Consider the following 19634-nt stretch of genomic DNA (forward strand, 5'->3'; position numbering starts at 1 on the left):
ATGGAAAATACTAAGAATAGTGATCAGATCTTTACCCACCTTTACAATGAGTTGCCCTGGTATTGCACCACCTTTAGACTTGAACTACGTTCAGGCGCAAACTTAACTGTTTGCTTACTTGGGATTAGGAGTAAAATAACCATGTTTATAAAATTACTTGGTAACCCTTATATATATTTATATATTCATTTTTAATATTAACTGACTTAAAACCCAAGAATTATAACAAAATGAAATTTATTTGAAAACGCAACATGTTTCCTCGAGATTGACTTCATCAGGCGTTAAGAACATAGAAAGCTATTAAAAAACACTGAAAATAACATTGAGACACTCTAAAGCTATACAATTATAAAGTCATAATATTCGACTGTGAATTACAGTTATTAGGAACTTGAGCTATAGTCCAAGTTAAAGTTCTCTTGTTGTACACTTGTGCGTACAACAATAGAACTTTATAATTGTATAGCTTTAGAGTGTCTCAATGTTATTTTCAGTGTCTTTTAATATCTTTCTATGTTCTTAACGCCTGATGAAGTCAATCTCGACGAAACATGTTGCGTTTTCAAATAAATCTCATTTTGTTATAATTCTCGGGTTTTAAGTCAGTTCGGGTTTTAAGTCAGTTAATATTAAAAATGAACATATCCCAACCCCGAGTTAATAGTAGTAGTCATATATATATATATATATAAATCTAAAGTGATGACTTCTGAAGTTCAGATTTATTTTAGTTAACTGTTTTGCTATCACTTCTGACAGGCCCAATTGACCTTGCACTAAAAATGAACTCTTAATATTTGCATCAACTCCTGCTTTTCTTCGCTGATATAGGGCGTAGCAAATATTTAGTACCAAGACATCATGTTATATAAAAAGTTGTCTCAAAGGTTCTTCGTATTCTTTTGATGCAATTATTTTTCTTACTCGGAAATGCTGTGCCACTGGATACGTAACATGGCGAGATATTTAGATTTGCTTGCTTCTTTCATGAGAGTTCTTCTTAAATGTTTCTCCATGGTATGTGACTTGATGAGCAAAATCGATAATTCGTTTCAGTTTACTAAATCTCGTGTGAATTCCTTCCTTCTCATATTTTCGTGAAATAATATCACAAAAGAAGGTGACTGTTTAACGTGAAACCATTTTCTCCAAGAAAATAATTTTAGCTGAGGTATTTGAATTTGTGCAATAATTTTCCTTAATAGCAGAAATAATCCAAATTCATACGCCTTACTATTTGCAAAAATTTTTATGAAAACTTTTACACAACAAATAAGCAAAATCTTTGTGATTAAAGAACACAACAGAAAAAAAAATATCTGGAAGGTATGCATCGGAAAAGATGATAAAACTGTTCAGGTTTCATAACTGGCCAAAAAATAATTTTGCTTTGATGTGCTTCTAGATAATGTATTTCTTAAAGATGATACAGAATGACATTTTATAAAACATAAATTAATCTATTCTGTATTTGTTTATTTTTATTTATTTATTTATTTTTACGAAAATTTAATTGTAAGAAGACGCACTATTCTCATAGGAAATTAACGTTTGTCAAATATCTTAAGGAATATTTGTGTTCAGAGATATTACATTAAAAGTTTTAAGGTTGTTCAACTATGTTCCAAACAGAAAGATAATATTCTCTCTTTCTCTCTCTGTAATACGTATTTACGATTTTTTAACGGTGGGCTTAGTATTAGTATGCTGGAAGTTAATACAACGCAAAAATCATTGCATTTCTTATTTCTTTATCATCATTATTATTATCATCATTATTATTATTATTTTGGGATTCTAAAATCCTAAAGTGTTCAAGAAAGAAACATACATATTTTCGTTGCTGAAAGTATGTAACCACCTAAATGGACAATTTATTTTACTTATAACTTATATAATAAGGACTGGCTTAAAGGGGCGAAGCGAGAATGCTTTTTATCTTCCCCGTTATCTGTAGAGGACAGTGTATGGATAAGGTGTTATTGAGCTATTAAAGCTCTGATCATGGCAGGAGGGCAACAGCAATAGCCGAGCCTCAGTTAGAACTTCATTCTAACTGAGGCATTGGCTACTGCTATGGCTATAGCCAATTCATACAGCATTGGCTACAGTCTAACTTCAGTTAGACTGTAACCAATGCTGTAGCCTCAGTTAGAACTTCATTGGCTACAGCATTGCCATCAATTAAAGTGCATCGTCACCAACCGGACAATTTATTTCAATCAATCAATCATTGCATCTCCTTTGTGGTATTTGAAGAAAAATATTCGCATTTATTAAAACTTTTTCTGTAGTTGAATTTCTTGCATATAATCTGAAATTTTACCTGAAAACAAAAATATGACATTATTATTATTGAGAGTATTACAGATCCATCTATATTTTATATAGAAAGATACTTATGACTTTGAAAATGATATAAGAACTTATGAGATCGCTGGTAAATTTGGATTAAAAAAGGTCTCTCAAATAACTGCATGTAAGTATGCATACTGATGCACTTTATGTAGCCTGCTTCAATCATTTTAATTTAATAAGGGACAATCATCCTTAATGAAAAATCTTTTACTTTTTCTTCAGAATACATCAACTGCACCTAGGGACTTTTTTCCTCTTTTAATTAAAAAGCACGTCTCCTATTGCTGGTCAACGACAACGGCTACTAGAAGTAATATAACTGCTAAAGCCGACCTTTACGACCCAAAATTCGCTGCTCTCCAAGTATCTCCAGCTTTTATTACTTGATTGCCAGCAAACAGTTCAGAAGAGATGGACTAACTGGATAAAGTACGTAACGAATAGGATTATCAGGAACAAAAGAACAGAACTAAACTATTATTATTACTGTTTTTGCATTCTGATTATAACGAAATGAACAGTGCATTGAAATAGCATATTATGCTCCAAGAAAAATGGAATCACAGTTAAATATTTATTTTTCAAAATTAAAATTTTTTTAAATAACTCTAACTTTGGACGTGTTTTTTTATATTTCTTATTATTATGATTATTGTATTATTATTATTATATTCCTCGTTATATTTTTATAATATCATTACTTATAGATTATACTTATTGCTATATGTACATTTGCTACTTTCGTGATTAGGATATTTATGCACTTTTCGGTATTTGAAAAAGGATGTATGGTATTTTATTATTATTATTTTTTTTGGCTGAATGGGTGAAGTAAGAATGCTTTTCATATTTCCTGTTATCTGTATAAGAAAATCTATGGACGGAGTAATATAGTGCTATAAGCTCTGATCATGGCAGGAGGTTAACAGCAATAGCCGAGCCTCAGTTAAAACTTCATTGGCTACAGCATTGCCATACATTACTCTCCCTGGGTACCCGTTTTAGTCGCCTGGTACGACATGCATGGGCTACAGAGGGGCTACTCTTATCCCGGCCACCACATGGGGTGAGTGTGGTATTTTTTCTTTTTTTTTTTTCTTTTTTTTGGGGAGGGAAGGGAGATGGACAGTCCTTGACTCTTTATCCCTCCATCTGATTGAAGAAAATCTGTGGATGGGCTGTTATTGAGTTAAAGCTCTAGTCATGGCTGGGTAACGGCAATAGCTGAGCCTCAGTTAAAACTTTATTGGCTACAGAATTGTCATCCGTTATCCTGGATCTTACATTAAGTGATTGGACTCGAGTATGTTTTTTTTTTTGTGGCTAGATGGGCGAAGCAAGAATGCTTTTCATATTCCACGTTATCTGTAGAGGACAATGTAAGTTATTGAGCTATTAGTTCTGATCATGGCAGGAGGGTAACAACAATAGCCGAGTCTCAGTTAAAACTTTATTGGCTACAGCATTGCCATCCATTACCCTCCTTGGGTACCCATTTTAGTCGCCTCGTACGACATGCATGGGCTACTAACTAAGTAAAGTCGTCTGTAAAAATTAAGACGATCCCTAGACCACTTCATAGTGGCCGAAAGATCGTCCAACTCAGCATTGCTTCCACTCAGTGACGGGGCCCCCCACCACCGAGCAGAAGCGCTCATATTCCAGGGAAAAGTATCCACGGACAAAGCCCATCGCGGGCCACCCCGGAGACAACTCCCAGAACTCAAGATGCTCTCTCAGGGCAAATCCCCGAAATCAAGCCCCCCCCCCTCCCTCACCGGGAGCAAAATTCCGGAAAAAACCTAAGAGAGCGAAACTTTCGAAACTCATCCCATTTTAGTCGCCTCTTACGACATGCATGGGTTACAGTAGCTCTATTCTTATTCCAACCGCCACACGGGGAGAGTATGATATTTGAAAAATAAAATATTTATAAATATACACCTTATTTATTTAAGGAAATAGTGTATAAATGAGGAACTTAAAAACAAACTGTGATCTAGCTGAAATCCTTTCTTAGTGCCTAAATTTTTTTGCTATATTTCCAGTAATATTCCATAATCCAAACGATTTTTTTTAATTCCATATATTTATTTTAACGTATTTTAACTGTGCATTTTATTTATTTATGTATTATTTTTTTAAAGAAGTAATGCTTTAAATATGGAGTGTTAGAAATATATGAAACTCTCTTTTATGGGGACATGTCTCTGGATGTGATTATCTGCGAATAATCTGAGAAACGAGCTATACTCTATATCTCAATCGCTGATAGTGTAATAGAAAATTGTTCAGTGTAGTTCGTCATACAGTAGGAGACGCCATTGCTGGGTTTATGCACTTGGAAATTACGTAACGTCAACATGAACTAACCAGATAATTTAATTATTAGGTTTATTTACTGGCAATTTATCGATTCAGCTGCCAATGCCTTTCAGCTACATGAAAGAAATAGGCATGCCGAGAACTATATATTTAAAATGGCCGGAAGGGGTCATATAGTTTCTCACTGAATGCAATTTCTGCACACATGTTAGCTTTCACATTGAAGTTGCTTTGAGCCTCTACGCGGGCGTCTTTAGAAGAATTACTATTAAAGCGGTGTTACATAAAATAAAGACAGCTGTTTTATTTATTTATTATATTTTTTTAATAACCAAACAGCTGTCTTTTTTGTTCTCTTTCTCAAAAATCAAAAAGATGTTAACTTGCCTCAAAAAATGTCAATTATTGATCGAGTTTTTGTATTCGTTTTTTTTATCACTATTCGAATGAATTGAGAATATGTTTAATATTTAATTTTATAATAATAGGCACTAAATCCTTGTATAACGAGAATGATGCCCGGTTATTTATACTTCTGAATAAAGTAGAAGTACATAAATATCCAATACGTAAATCATTCCTACAACATAAATGAAGAAGGATAAATGAATGACCTGTGTAACATAGCTGGAAGATATTTTAAGCAAGGATGATCTCCGAGTGGATTATTCATGATAAGAATGTTAATAGGATACTATATTTGTAGTATTTCTATTTTTCAAATTGAAGTGTAGACAGTGCGCCCGAATCAACTATGAAGACTACAGTGTGCGAAAGAGAGAGAGAAGAAAATAGACAATACAATCATTATTGAAAGCTATCTATTATTTACGTTAGACAAGATCTACTTTTAGCTGTGATAGAAATTAGCACCGATCCACTTTGAGAAGTGATACAGATAACTCACGGATTTATGAATAGAATAATATGCTATGGCTCTTTTCCGACGGTGAATTGTTGATTAATTGTTCGAAAGAGCCATCGCCATTGTAAACTAAATAAATCAGTAGTAACATGAATTAGTTCATAGTTTAAATTGAATCGAACTTTGATCAACACAAATGAATCAACGTATGGTTTGCATTAGGAGTAGAAGGAAACAATGTTTTGTACAACGCTCCCCAATTATTCAATAAAAATAGTGTAAACTGTAGTTGATATTATTTTCGTTGAACAATAAGCAACTAACAGCTATGGGCAAAGGCAGCAAATTAAAGAACGAATCTTTATAGATATGGGGATATCGTCATTATATCGAACAGCATGCAAATCTAATTCAAATTCTAAAATGGGTAGAATGAAGAGTCCTCCTCATTCTCTAAAGATATAGTGCTTGCTATTAATTTTCAAAATTAATAAAGAAGAAACTTTAGTTCTTATGTATAACAAGCGTATTTCTAAATTTAGATATTAAAACTAGTTAAAGAAAGTTCAATAAGTAGGGAATTTTCAAAGCGAATTATATCTACCCGTTCGGAATTATTCAAGAAGGATGAAAAACTACATTTAAAAAATAGTACATTAGATTAATCTCCTTCGCGGGAAAAGAACTTTTAGGTATTACAGAAACTTTTGAATTTTACAGATTCTTTAATTACTTTTTTGTTCTATTTTTTTGATAAATTTTTTCTTTATAATATATGAAAAAGAAATTTCTTGTTTGAAAGCTGTAGGAAAACAGACAAAACGATAAATCACTTAGGCAAACAAGAAAAAAAAACCATCTTTCGTTTAGTGTAATACAAACATTCATTAGAATTCAACGAGTACACGTCAAAGACTGAGTAATAATTTTTCATCGTTCATAAGTTAAAATGCACGGGTTCTTAGAATTGTTTATTGTGTTCTGTAACAATCATGAAATACTCTAATTCTTTTTTTTTTCATGTACATATTAACTTAATGACTCTTATTTAAGTCTATTAAGTTTATTTTAAATTTCGTTTTTACGATTGATTTACTGTTTTTGAGTTTTTTAACATGATTTCGTTGCTTGTTTTTTTCTTTCCAAAATTTAAGAGTCTGTCATACATTACTACTGTTAAAGTATGACAGATTAATCTCTATATCATTAGTAACATTGTATCACGATGTCATTTCTGTATACTTTAATCTCATCATTGGAGATTACGTCGAAAGATTTGCCCGACTTACATAATCTGCACTCATAGAATTGTCATATATAATATGCATTTACATACATATCAACAACTCTCCCATGTGGTCGTTGTACGGAAATATTAGTCAAATGAACTAACTTTTGAATAAGAAGATAGCTGAGAAACTAACTGTAATTCCATATTCAGAGTTAAGTAAATCTGCAATTATTAAGATCCCCCCCCCCAATCACATTACTTTAAAGCTTTAATCTTTATAAATTTAAGCCACATTTCACACCCTTATTGTATATTTTTAATCTTTATGTTATTTCCAATAATATAGTAGTATTTACTTACTGTACGTTTTTATTTATAAGAACCGTTTATCACTGACATGCAAACACTAAAGCAAATGCCACATTCATCTTTCTCAATCAAACTAGCGATGCTATTTGCTATATATATATGTATGTCTCTAGTTTTATGTCACAAAACGCAAATTGTAACTATGGGAAAGTTGTTATTTGTACAAAATTCTGGAAAAAAGTCCTGTGCGTATCATACCAATTGCAAATCATTTCATATTCAAATTACACTGTTACACTAGACAGATATCTATTTTTACAGAATGTTCAATACTGCTAATTTTTGTGATTCTATTTAAAAAAAAAATCTGAATGAAATAATCCAAAGACGTGCTTTCCGATTCTTCATTTTGAACGTTTTTTTTTTAATTTTGATTTTAGGATTGAATTTATTAGATTTAGTTTCTACTCTTAAGAGCTGAATTGTTTTGATTTAATTTCTAATTTTACAATTTAATAAATAAAAATTAAATAAATTCCTATACCTCAAGAACAGGGTTCTATATACTGCTACTTTTTTAAAGCCTTTACATCTGGTAACTGAAAGAGAGAGAGAGAGAGAGAGAGAATCGTTACAAAGCGATGACAACAAAATAGGCAAGGATCAGAACACCTTGTTTCCGGGAGTTGATTGAGTTCGTTCCAAGGAGGTTATTCTTTCCCATGGGATGCGAACATGATTGAAACCGTATTGACAACCGGATGTCCCGGCAGAGAAGTAGTCCAAACATGCCTAATAAAACCACTGCATTTTAAGTTGGGACACTGAAGACCGTGTATACAAAAGGTAGTCTGAGCAAAGAAGCCTGACAATCATAGCCTACGATGAGCGAATTTAAAACTCAACTAGCAAATTCTGCATAAACTTTTTTTTTTTTTGCCAAGAAAAATATAAAATTAGATTTGTTCACGTTCGAGAATACTGATTCATTCAAGCATATTGCTATCTAAATAAACCTGATATTCCTAGAGAAAGGATAATTATAAACAAATCGTGAAACATGTTTTAGCTTACGTAAGAGTTTATCATGGACATACACACGCATGATGAAGAGGACGAAATTTCCCTGCCAGGAAACAAGTAAAGAATATCTTCCCCTCAAATAAATAAATAAATAAATAAATAATAAAAATGAATAAATAAATAAAAATTCCGGAGAAGTCCATATCCTTTTCAACAAAATAGAGCGTCAATGATTTGCATATTAGCATCTTCAGAAGCTTTTTTAAAAGCGAGATTTTTCGATTTTTCTTGTCATCATAATAAACATTTTTGTGTTTATTATATTTTTTCTAAGATCATATGAAAATAGTTTGCATTGGTTCTTTTCAAGAGAATTTCTAAAGATCCCTGTTGAGTGGTGAAGACATTCTACAATTTTATGACGGTAAAGCGACTATTGTATCCACACATGTAATAGATTGCAGACTATAATATGTTTGGCGTCACATTTGCATATAATAAAATAAATAAATAAATAAATAATAAACATGTGGCAGTTGAACCTTGTATCGAAGTACATTAGATTGGAATATTTTGTCAGTAAACTGAGTGTGGCCTTCTAGGCGCTTCCCAAACTGTGGGCCGTTAGCTTTGTTGAGGGGACGTGAAATAATGAAAACAAATTTAAAATGTTTCAAGACTAAGTGTGCTATGTCAAGTGTGTATGGAAGATGCTAAAAATGTAATACTTGAATTTGATTTTTGCGATATTCGCTGTATATGTTTTGTATTGAATATAAATACAATAAACATTATAATAATATATCTGTATTACGATTTTTTTTTCGATAGAAAAAAAAATCAGAAAAAAGTCAAACTTCAGAATGAAGAAAATAGCGATATGACAAGAAACGGCAAGGTTGTACATGAGAATTATGAGAGTGGGAATGTAGAAAGTGTGAATGATAGTATAAATGGTTTCTCAGTGAATAAAAAAGATGAGATAGATGCATTGAATGAGATCGCGTTGTTGAATGGTGCGATAGAAAGGGCAAAACAGCAGCTAGAGTGCATGAACAAAAGTCGACTGAATGAACCAACCAATAATAAAAGGTATGACAGGAAAAATAGGCGTATGAATGTGAACATGAACAAAATGAAGGATAGAGTGCTGTATGGAGACTCGTTAGTACGAGGTGTGTTAGTAGAGGATTTGACAAAATCGTACCAACCTGGTGCGACCATAAAGGATGTAATTGAGTCTATTAGAGAGCAAAAGGAAAGGGTGAAAGAAATGATTGTTGTGGCAGGTACGAATGATTTGAAAGGAGATAAAATGGAAATGATAGAAGACCTGAATGAATTGTTTGAGGTAGCAAAAGAAAAGAGTGAGAGAGTTAGAATGATTAGCCTTTTGCCACGGTATGACAGTGAAATGTTCAAAAGGAGGGCCATAATTGCGAATGACTTTATGCGTGGGTTATGTATGGCGAGTGGTGTGAAATTTGTGGACGTGTGGAGTGAGTTTGATGGGCGAAAGGATCTATATAAGATGGATGGCTTGCATTTGAATGGTTATGGTGTAAGAAGACTTGAGAAAATGTTGCTGAATGTAGTGGATGTGCAAATTCAGGGAAACTAGATTTGTTAAGGGGGGGAGTAGATATACAGTCCTTAGGGAGGCAATTGAATGTAAGAATGAATGTAATATGCTAGAGCAAATAAGGACAACAAACCAGAGTGGGATAGTTAATATAAGGCATCAAGGTAGGGTTGGGGCTAATGGGGGTCTTAAATTCATGTACACGGATACTAGGAGTATTAGGAACAAGAAGGAAGAGTTTTTGGCCATGGTTGGCACTTCCAGACCACAGGTTATTGGTATTAGTGAAACATGGCTGACTGTAGATGATATAGCTATTGGGATTGAATGTGATGGGTATAGTGTGTTCAGGAATGACAGAGAGAATAAAATGGGGGGAGGAGTATTGTTGATGATAGCTGATGAGCTACAGCCAAGGAGAATAGAAGTTGAATTGCAGGATAGAGAAAAGAGCACATTTGAGGCCATTTGGTGTGAGATTGTAGCTAGCAGAACTAAATATACAATTGGGTGCTGCTATAGACCAGGTGATGGAAAAGATGGTGGTGACAATATGCACAAGCAAATAGAAGAAATGAGTGGAAGGAGGGTGATTATTATGGGAGATTTCAACTATGGTCGCATTGATTGGAGTGAGGAGAGGACACACGGGAGGAAGGAATTGGATTTTATGCAGTTATTAAGGGATAACTATCTGCGACAGCATGTAATGGAAAATACTAGGGGTCAGAGAGTGCTTGACCTAGTAATTACATCTGAGGATTTGGCTGTAACAAATATGACCACATTGCCACCAATCGGTGAGAGTAATCATAGGGTCTTGACTTGGGAGGTGGCTAAATGTGTAGAATTTTCAATTAAGACAGGGTACATGTGGAATTATCGGGCTGGAAAGTATGACAAGCTTAGGAGATTGATTGGCTCAGTGCCATGGCATGTACAACTGCAAGGACTAGAAGTTGATAGTGCATGGGAGGTAGTTAAGAAGTGCTTGCATGAAGCAATGGCTGACTGTATACCTAGAGTCCGAATAATAAATCAAGTAGGGGTTAAATGGATGAATAACACCATTAAGCTTGAGCTGCAAAAAAAGAAACAACTATGAAGGGAATTTAAGGAGAAAGGTGACCGGCAGGCACATGAACGGTATAAAGCGCAGGCCAGAAGGGTGACGAGTGTGGTAAGAAAAGCAACAAAGAATTACGAAAGAACATTGGCCATGCAGGCTAAAGAGAATCCTAAACAATTTTTTAGATATGTAGCAAGTAAAAGGAAAAATGTACATGGCAGAATGATTTTAAAGTATGCCGATGGTAGGGAGGTAACTGAATCAGTTGAGATAGCTGAGTTACTGAGTGAGCACTTTGCAAGAATATATCATCCAGGTGGTGACATTTCAGAAACGAATAAACCAGTAGATTATAAGGGAATTGTGGTGAATGAAGTGGAGGTGAGTAGTCTATTGCATACCCTCAATGTCAATACATCTGTGGGATTGGATGGTATACCAGCTCGTGTAGTACGAGAAGCAGCTAAAGAATTGTCAGTACCCTTGACCATTTTGTTTAATTTGAGTCTCAGGTCTGGATTAGTCCCGAGCGGGTGGAAGGAAGGGAAAATAGTTCCACTGCATAAAGGTGGTTCCAAGACTGCTGTTGTAAATTACCGACCGATTAGCATATCAGGAATCATTGTCAAGGTCTTAGAGAAATTAGTCAAGAAAAGAATACAGGATTGGATAGATGAAAATGGGATATTGTATGGGGGACAACATGGTTTTGTGAAGGGTAGATCATGCCTCAGTAACTTGCTCACGTTTTATAACACAGTGACGGCTGAACTGGATAGGGGTAATGGGTTTACAGTGATACTACTGGACCTTGCCAAGGCCTTTGACAGGATACCACATGGAACCCTAATCAGTAAACTGGAGCAGATGGGGATAGATATAGGGTTGGTAAGATGGATAGGAGGGTGGTTAAAGGAGAGATACCAGAGAGTGGTTTATTCAGGAGTGGAGTCAAAAAGACGTCTTGTGACTAGTGGAGTGCCGCAGGGCTCTGTTCTTGGACCACTGCTTTTCAATTTGTTCATCAATGATATTGGAAAGGATTTGAGAGGAAGTGTTCACTTGTTTGCTGATGATGCAAAGTTGGGTAGAGCAATTGTGAGTGCACAGGATGTCAAAATTTTACAGGATGATTTGGATAGTTTGGAGGACTTGGCTAGGAAAAATGGATGTCAGTTTAATTATACGGGAATTTTAATGTGGCAAAGTGTAAGGTTATGCACTTTGGGGTGAAAAGAATAGCAGCAGTATATCGCATAGGTGGAACCGTACTCCAGGAGATTGATGAGGCCAGGGATTTGGGAGTACTAGTGGATAGGGAGTTGAAGTTTAGGGGGAACATTGCAAAAGTAACTAAAACAGCTCACCAAATCACTTGGCTAATGAAAAATACTTTAACATGCAGAGAGAAGCAAGTTGTTGTTCCTCTGTATCGAGCCTTGATAAGACCCCATCTGGACTTCTGTGCCCAGTTATGGGCACCAGGGTTTCTTCGTGATGGGGAGGAAGTTCCAGATAGTTGTTCCAGACATGATGTTAGGGCCTCACTCGATGAGTCTGTCGACTCCTTGGAGTTTCCCGTAACAATAATAATAATAGGGGCTGTGAAATATTTTAATTTTTCCAAGGGGGCCTTAACATCCATAAGTTTGGGAAGTACTGTAAGCTAGACGGTTTGCTGGGATGAATATACTCGATTTTGAAAATGAGAAAATGCTGCCACCACCACCATATTAGACCTGCAAATACTTCCTGATGGAAATCTATTCTAAAGATTTTTTACGCATCTTAAACAGGATTCAAAGTGAAGATCTATTAACACAAGAACATTGTGAAATATAAAGGACTGGAAGCAAGTTTTCTTTGGTTGAAAAAAAATATTGTCAATTACTCTTTTGGTTGGTTGTGATCGCTCAGAACTTTTAACATCGTCAATTAAATGATTAAACAATTTTTTTTAAGTACACTGCTGGGAAAAATGTGAATGTTCTTCTAATGAAGAACATTAACCAATATGTAAGTAAACTTTTGAACAATAATCCTGGCTCATTTACTGAACTTCTCTGATTATTAAGTAGGTTTGCTAGTAATGTGTAATTATGATGAGGTCCAAATCAGTCACGTGCTAACAATTCTATCCCACTGTTGGGCAAAGAGCTTAGGGATTAAATTGTAATAAATGGATAATCTACGTTTGTCCCCAATTGCCAGAGACTAAGGCCTTTTCGTGATGCCCTGTTACGTATGTGATTTTTGACCTAATTCTTATTTAAAATGTTTAAAAAAATGAAAGAGAAAAAATACGCAGAATTCCTTGCTATAACTAAACATGAATTCTGAGCCATCGAAGTTTACTTTAGGGCTTTTCATATTTCCAGGCATGCTACAAAATGTAACCATTTCATTCAGCATAAAAATAGCTTCATTAAATTCTGTTAGTAGACTCATTTGAAATTAGAATTGAACTTTTTTCTCATAATCATAAAGGTTGATTACGATATTTCACATCATTATATTATTAAACAACACTGTATTAAACTTTATTTTATCTCATTACAATTATATATTATATACGTTATACATTGCAATGAAAACATTCACTAGCGTCACGCTGTCGGTAGCGCTGAACGTTTTATTGTACGTTCTTTGTATGTCAAACAAAGTATTTCAAAATAACTTAAAATAAAACGCGTTGCCCATTTCCACCCTTAAATAGATTTACATCTCCTCTCTTAAATTTAAGACAGGAGGTGCTATATAGCTTCATTGTAGTGTCTATAAGCATCGGCAGAAGAGAAAGATCGTTATATTGTATGTTCTATTCCAGTCGCCCAACATTTCCTAGGCTTTTGTTTTTCCTTTGTCCTCAGGTAGTTTCCGTTTGAGTCGGTCTTTGGCCCTTGCAATCCTCTCTCTCTCTCTCTCTCTCTCTCTCTCTCTCTCTCTCTCTATTTCTTAGCTGGAAACTTAGGGTTTTAACTGCGCAAACCATAAAACAAACTTTATTTAAAACAATAAAAACAGTTAGAGTTAGGACCACAAAGATTAAAGCAGTTGTCTGCCATACTCTTGTCAACCTTTTTAATTAGACACCATTGCAATACAAATTTCTGTTCTGGGATTTATTAAACAGAGATAGCATACTTTTCATATATATATTTGAAATGCATAGATTTTTAGTGGATGGAAAACCATACAAGGCAAAATTTTATTTATTTATTGTTTCATATATACAACATACGTTTTTATAACAGCTGATAATTTGTAAAAAAAAATGCCTCTCCTTTTTTTTTTTTATTAAATTTTAAAATAAAGTATTCGGTCGTTTAGTATCACTACTGTTAAGTAAAATATACAATACCTAGATGAAAAATTACTGTTTGCAGAAATAAAGATCTCCATTGCTAAGTTCGAATGATTATCATGATGAAGACTTTGTTTATTCCAAAATGGTTTATTTAATTGTAAACACTCATTTACAATAGATGAATGTGAAAACTCTTGCATGTTTCATCTCCTAAAATAAATCATTCAAGAATTTTAATGTTATAACTTTCGGCTTCACTTAATTTTCTAAAATCTTTTGAGTTCATTTCTAACGTGAAGACATAAAGAAAGATTTGGATGTTTAATATATTCTGCTTACGGAGTACAGTATTCCATCTTTCTTCTTTTTTTTTATCTCCATCTGTTTTCTGGCCTAATAAAATAAGAGCATACCTCTAACGAAAAACCCTTGTTAAATTCTGTATCTCCTCTATTCGAATCATATTCCATTTAGGTTTTTGAAATAAACGTTTCTTTTTTTGTTTGTTTCATTATCCTTACGGATATGAGCGCTTCTCTCTTTTGAATTTATGTAGCAATTATTATCACTTTTACCGCTAGTGGTTGCGCATAATACGAAAAGAACTGTAATAATTCTTTCACTGTCTCAGCTACTGACGTCACAAGATAATAAAATACTAAACTGGAGAGAGGGGAGGGGGATTCACTAGAACAAATTTAGCTCGTAAATTCAGAAGCAGGAAAATTGCTTTACCAAAAGGTACTCCCTTTTCTGGCTAGAGCGTTGGGAGGGTAATAAAATTGAATAGGCTTCTAGGAAAAGCAGCGAGATTAATCTAGATATTACAAACCGTTTCGGCAGATGGCTTTTGTAATTCTAACAAGATCTAGTGTAATTGACTAAACAATGGAGTTTAGAATTTTACTGCAAGCTTTCCTCTACAAACAGAGATTAGAGTATTAGTTCTGATGTATAACTAATGTATATTTGTAGTAAATTGTGGGACTTTGGCTAAAAGCCACAGATTAATCAAAACATTTGTTGCGTCGTGTGTTCAAAATTTAAAACCGATTTATAATTCTCGATTATTTATTAGAAGGACTTCTAAAAGGAAGGCATTTAAGATATTATTCACCGAACATTAACTTTCGTCTGTGATTTATGAGGTACATCATTTTTCTGTGAAGATAAATAAGTCTGCTGTGTTTGAATGCCGGATGTAAATTGCTTAGTCAACTTCTTGTAAACAAGCTTGTGTTTATAAAGAATTTATTTGATTAAAAAAAGAGGAATTTTATATAAAAAAAAGTAGAATATAGGAAGCTCAGGAATTTCAAGAAAAACAAATTATAATTTTTTTGGTTTTTGTTTTATCATTGGCTCAAACTAGTCCTGTTATTAAATGCCAGTAACTTCTTTTATTTAAAACTACGAGAAAAAAAATACTGTTTAAACAGCTACCTTCTGGAAGTTCATTTCAAAAGAAATGCAACGCTATGTATTTTTCTTTCTTTTTTTTTTTTAATGTCACATTCTCACTCGGAGAAGATTGTAAATCTATAATACATGAATACCGCGGGACAGACAAAGAATTGTTTTATACCATTTTATTTTTATTTATTAATTTTTGTATTATATTTTACATAGTATGGATACACTGTTGTAGATACAAAACATGAAACGTTTTCAAGTCGCTTCAGGAATTTAGTAACTGGGGAGAGAGTTGGCACAGTTCGATTAAATTCATCTTCCATCTAAAGATAATGATTAACTTTCATGTGATAAAAAGGAATCAAAGCTGCTGCGGATTAACTGGAGAGTAGATACGTTAATCACTCGTCCAATCAGATTGGCAATTCTATTGCATTTATACTTATAATTTATTTGTCTGTAAATCCAGACGAAAGGATTTAGTAGATTTGGACTGAGGATTAAAATTCCTTGTCAAAGATATTCTCGAAAGTCGTTGGCAGTTGAATTTATCGCCAGACGGTGTGCGTGTGTGTGTGTGTGTGTGTGTGTGTGTGTGTGTGTGTGTGTGTGTGTGTGTGTGTGTGTGTGTGTGTGTGTGTGTGTGTGTGTGTGTGTGTGTGTGTGTGTGTGTGTGTGTGTGTGTGTGTCACATGCATATTAATTTTAAAAATCGAATATATGTACCAATTTTTGATTCATCTAAAACTACATGCCAGTACAGTCGCGAGAATGTTTTGAATTAAAACTGAAATATGGCATCATAATTCAAATTCAAAAATATTACATGAAACTTTAATATAGCAAATGAAAAATTTTAATTACACTAAGTATAACTTCAAAATTTCAATGTAAACAATTTCATTGTTTACATTGAAACCACACGGAATGGTTGGCCGTGTAGATAGAGTGAATTTTCTCTCCAGCTAAGAGACTGCGGGTTGAAATCCCGCCATGGGCATGGATGTTTGTGACTGTCCACTAACTCCATGTGGAAAGAGCATTTGCGACCTTGCTGCTTCTTCTAGCAGAAGGCTCCGCCCCCCCCCCCCCAAAATCCTACCAGGTACGGGAGCGACCATGCAGCGTCTACTGATGTCAAATATGAATACCTCATTATGTAAAATACTAAAATCCATGGAACATTTTAAGGACAAGAGCAACGTAAATGAACATGTAATGTATGAATTGGTTTGTACTATAAGGATCATAAAAACTAAATGTTTATTGTATTTTTTAGTTGCAACTTCCCCGAGATGAAATTCTTCAAACTTTCTTCGTGTGCAGATAATCACACTCTCAGATCTAGTAAGAGTGATTGTAATAAGCTTCTTTGTAGGATCTCAAAACAATAAGAAAGCAAATATTGTGCTCCCTTGTCCCATAATGTTGTGACGATTATGTATTTCTGCACTTCATTTATTTATTTTTTTAAGCGAAGTAAATCATTTTGTTCTGATTGTTCAGAAAATTAAAGAACAAAACTGATCCCAACTACGCTACCAATGCACAGTAACATGTCGATGTACGTTTTTTTTTTTTTTTTTTGTCATTTGGAATGGAAACGGAAGAGCTCGGAATTCGCACTTTTAAAGGGGATTCAACCCCCAAGCTAATTAGAAATGACAGCATAATCATCAGCCATACAAGAAGAAGCATAATAATAATTAAGGAGTTTAAATATCTAGACTAATTCCGTACACATATTACACGAAACACTGCCTACACTTGATGTTTAGTATCATCTTCAAAGCACCTCTCTGTTTAATTAAGCCATTTCTTTCGTGCTGGACTTTATCGCCTGTTTGCATAGCAGTTTAATAATTAAGAGCTCCATCTATCCCGAAAAATGTTACTAATTTATTAAGTGACATTGCAACAAAACCTGTTTTGTATTAAATATCGTTAACATGTAGCAATTTTATAAACAAACATCTATTCCCGTGATATGAATATAGTGAATGAGGACTTAGAGATTTGAATTAAAACATATTCTAATCAATTATCTGATATTAAACACATGTATTTTAAGAATTAATTTGTTTCTTCTTATTTAAAATTGCTTGAGTTATTCCTGCTATTTGAGATTACTGCTGAAGCAACTAATGCTGTAAAGAGCCAGTATATTTATGTTAGTTGCGTTGTGTTCCTCTGGCTGGTTTGCCTCTTTTGGATGACGAAACCCCAACTTTTTGCTCTCAAACACCTTGCATCCTCTATATCAAGTTGTATAATACTCATTTCAGTTGTAAAACACATAAAGTTTTAACGTCAATTGGAAACTAGCTAGTTCCAGTTATAAAGCAAATATTACATATCGTTCTCGTGGCGGAGCTATGGAAATATTGTACGCCCACACTTCAGAGAACCCAGTCTGGCAATCTGCCAAGAATAGTCAATTGATGCTGAAGAGGAGCAGGAAATAAAGTATGTACGAATTGGTCACCAACACGCGAAATCACGTGCTTTATACGTAAATTTTCCAACTGTTGTACAAGCAAAATAGTTACCACTGTAAAAACTAGAATTTTCATAAAAGGAAAACTGATTTTCCGAAGTATAATAATAAACACTCATCCCATGAAACGCATTGATTACCCTAATATCGGAATTGTTTCTCCTTTTTCTGACATGCGCAGTAGTGTCGAATGGTCTCGCATCTGAGGGCGTACAGTACCCTTTACAATTGGTGACCTTTCACATGAATCATGAACATTTCATTTAAGACAGTATAAGCCATTTATAAATGAAATGGATTAGTATAAAAGTAATTGATTTGTACATGCGACCAATTAGTCTTAATTTCATTTTTAAGTATATTTCATTCTGCTTCAAGAAACACGCAAACGATAAAAGCAACAGAAAGAACTTCACTCTGAATTCTGCAAATTTTCAGAAGTTGCATTAAGTACTGTTGCATTGCATGCGAATTTTGGAAACCGCGGTGTTGTTAACAGGATCACCCAATGCTAATTAAGCTAACGCATCTAGCTCATGATTTAGGTTTAAGCAAATAAGATATTTACCCCAATGATTTCAGGAGAGTGGAGACATTTTAGTATCGTGGATGAATATACAGGAATGAAGCTAACAATGCAGTATTCTAATCTAGGTTAGAAAGAATAAGTGAGCAAGAATTTGTAATCTTTTCAATCTCGTGGCTTCCTTACTGGTATACACTTTTTTGCAAGAAACAAGAAAATTCTCTGAGAATGAACAAAGAGGGCAAAAACTTCTCATTAACATCATAAAGAGAATAATGCATTTGTTTGAAAAGGACTTTTATGTTTTCCTGTTCCTTCATGAGATTCGCACCAGGCCTTCTAATCGAAGCATATATACAGTATATGCTTCGATATCATTTCTCAGACTAGTTTAGCGTTCAAATGTAGCATTACACAGAATCATTTTAATCCGTAATAAACATATTTTTATAGACCTTATAGTCCTTATAAGGACTGGCTTAAAGGGGCGAAGTAAGAATGCTTTTCATATTCCCCGTTATCTGTAGAGGACAGTGTAGGGATAAGGTGTTAATGAGCTATTGACGCTCTGATCATGGCAGGAGGGTAACAGCAACAGTCGAACCTCAGCTAAAACTTCATTGGTACAGCATTGCCATCCATTACCCTCCAAGGGTATTGGATTGTCTTGGTTATTCTAAACATATTTTTATACTGAATGTATTGTTCTTAACTTTAATTGATAAAATAATCTTATCGGTGTGATTTAAACCTTCTGCACTGATCATTAAAATGCAACTAATTTATATGGTTATTTTTAACATTAGTGCTTCAAAGAGTATTTTAAAATATAGTCTTTTTTTCAGTTACCCATTAACATTTCAAGCGATACTCAATATTTTTAGTTTCTGTTTTTCCCAAATTACTGCTCCGTTTCCATGTTATTTTCATGCAACATATCATTTGTTATCATCATTGAAAAATTATAGATTCTGTATCTTAGTCGGCATAAAACAAATGAAACGATTTTAGTAATTTATAAGTTACATATCGTATTTTTGTACTCATACTATTATGACATAAGATATACTAGCTTTTTTTTTCTGTCATAATTTTAAGCATGCAAGAAATTTGCTGAGTTATGATC

At 33.9% G+C, this 19634-nt stretch overlaps 1 protein-coding gene and 1 long non-coding RNA gene across 2 annotated transcripts in view; one reads left to right on the top strand and one right to left on the bottom strand.

Moving 5' to 3' along the window:
* LOC150104172 (glutamate receptor 1-like) overlaps nt 1-19634 on the bottom strand; it is a 509694-nt gene that overhangs the window by 357705 nt on the left and 132355 nt on the right. The window lies entirely within an intron of this gene.
* Nucleotides 570-2968, top strand: LOC150104173 (uncharacterized). The gene is made up of 2 exons (XR_016548733.1): nt 570-2482; nt 2584-2968. It is a non-coding gene; the product is annotated as an uncharacterized LOC150104173 (long non-coding RNA).

The sequence above is a fragment of the Typopeltis vanoorti genome, chromosome 8, assembly GCF_054136105.1.
Source record: "Typopeltis vanoorti isolate ZY-2024b chromosome 8, IOZ_Tvanoo_1.0, whole genome shotgun sequence".
Lineage (NCBI taxonomy): Eukaryota > Metazoa > Arthropoda > Arachnida > Uropygi > Thelyphonidae > Typopeltis > Typopeltis vanoorti.